Here is a 1,793-nt window from a genome sequence, read left to right as displayed (position 1 = left end):
AATTAAGAAACACAGGGTGGAAGTGGGAGGAGTGATGTTACATTGAGGTGCTTTGATTCTCTAGTGCTGTTCTAACAGAAGATACCACAAATGGGTGGGTGGCTTTAACAAACAGGAATTTACTCTGTTACAGTTTTGGAGGCGAGAAGTCCAAGTTCTAAATGCCAAGCTTTAGGGGCTTGGTGAAGACCCCTTGACCTTGGCTTTCAGCTCTGCCTCTTGCTCCAGGCCCACTGGAACTGGAGGCGTCTCTTCACTCAGGCACCTGCTGGATGCTGAATGTGACAAACCCAAGGTCAACAAATAAAATGACACGATTCTGATATTACCGAACAACTTGGCAGGCCACCTGTTCAAGCCCATAGACACTCATAAGACTGGCAGGAAGCATGGCAGGCTGCTGAATGAAGACTTGGCTACATGGAGGGTCCAAGCATGCCACAAAGCTCAGAGACCTTTCTCAATGCTTCTTTTATGTACTGGAAGCAGACCACACCCCTGAGGCAGCTGCTGAGCTGCTCACTGCAGAGTCCACCATGGAGTTGTTTACCAGTCTCGTCATGGGGCATAACAATATCCAGCTGCCCAGCCACTCAAAACTAGGGCCAGCCAAGTTGACACACAACTGAATTACCATCAGGTGATTGCAGTCAATGACATAAAACAAAATGTGTGTAAATCATTGAATGGACAACTGATAGGTCCTGTAAACTTTCATGGAAATCACATTCAAAAGTTTTTTAATAAAAAGATATCAGTCAGGGACATTTTGCCATTCTTTTCTAGGCAATATTCCATCATATATGGACACATAACATTTATATAGTTGGTTCATGAACTGCAGACTGAAGGTAAACAAAGAAAAAACACTCAGGGAAAAGAGCAGCTGTTCCTAGAGTATCTTGAATTTTTGTTTTTGTTTTCTTTTGTTTTCCCAGTTCAAGGGAAGGTTGAAAGAAAGTCTTTTGTTTGGAGTATCTGTATACTTAAGATTCACACTCTGCTTAATATCGTGCTGAGTATCAGTGTCTGTCACTGTGAACATTTTAAATGGTCCTTCTAGGCATATGTGTGATTATTTTTTCTGTCAGAGTAGCTTCACACCACACATTCTGTTTCTTTTTAATGCACTGGCTTCATTCATCACATCAGAATTAGAGGAATGTCATCACTTTTTAATAGTTGCATAGTTTTGAATGGCACCGTTGTTGTTAGTTGCTGTAAAGTCAGTTCCAACTGATAGTGACTCTGTGTATAACAGAATAAAACACCGCCTGGTCCTGTGCCATCCTTATAATTGTTGCTGTGCTTGAGCCCATTGTGGTAGCCACTGTATCACTCCATCTTGTTGAGGGTCTTCATTTTTTTTGCTGACCCTTTACTTTAGCAAGCATGGTATCTTTCCATAGGAACTGGTCCCCCTGGTAATATGAACAAAGTACAAGAGACGAAGACAGGCCATTCTCGCTACTAAGGAGCATTCCAGCTATACTTCTTCCAAGACAGATTTGGTCATTCTGGTTGTCCATGGCATGTTCAGTATTCTTAGACCAAAACTCTAATTCAAATGCATAAATTCTTTAATCATTTCTTCATTTAGGTTCTTTTCAGCTTTTAACCATTATCAGCATACCTCTGCATAAATCTCCATGTGCATATAAAATTCCTTTAGTCTCAGATATGGAGTTTCTGATTCACAGGATTTAAAGGGGGGTTCAAATACTACTTCCACACAATTCTAAATTTGTACCAACTTAGTGTCTGTTTTCCCATAACATTGCTAATATGGGAAA

Source organism: Orycteropus afer, unplaced genomic scaffold (genome assembly GCF_000298275.1).
Source record: "Orycteropus afer afer isolate SDZICR_OR568_19922 unplaced genomic scaffold, OryAfe1.0 scaffold01376, whole genome shotgun sequence".
Classification (NCBI taxonomy): domain Eukaryota; kingdom Metazoa; phylum Chordata; class Mammalia; order Tubulidentata; family Orycteropodidae; genus Orycteropus; species Orycteropus afer.
Note: the sequence above shows the minus strand (reverse complement) of the source record.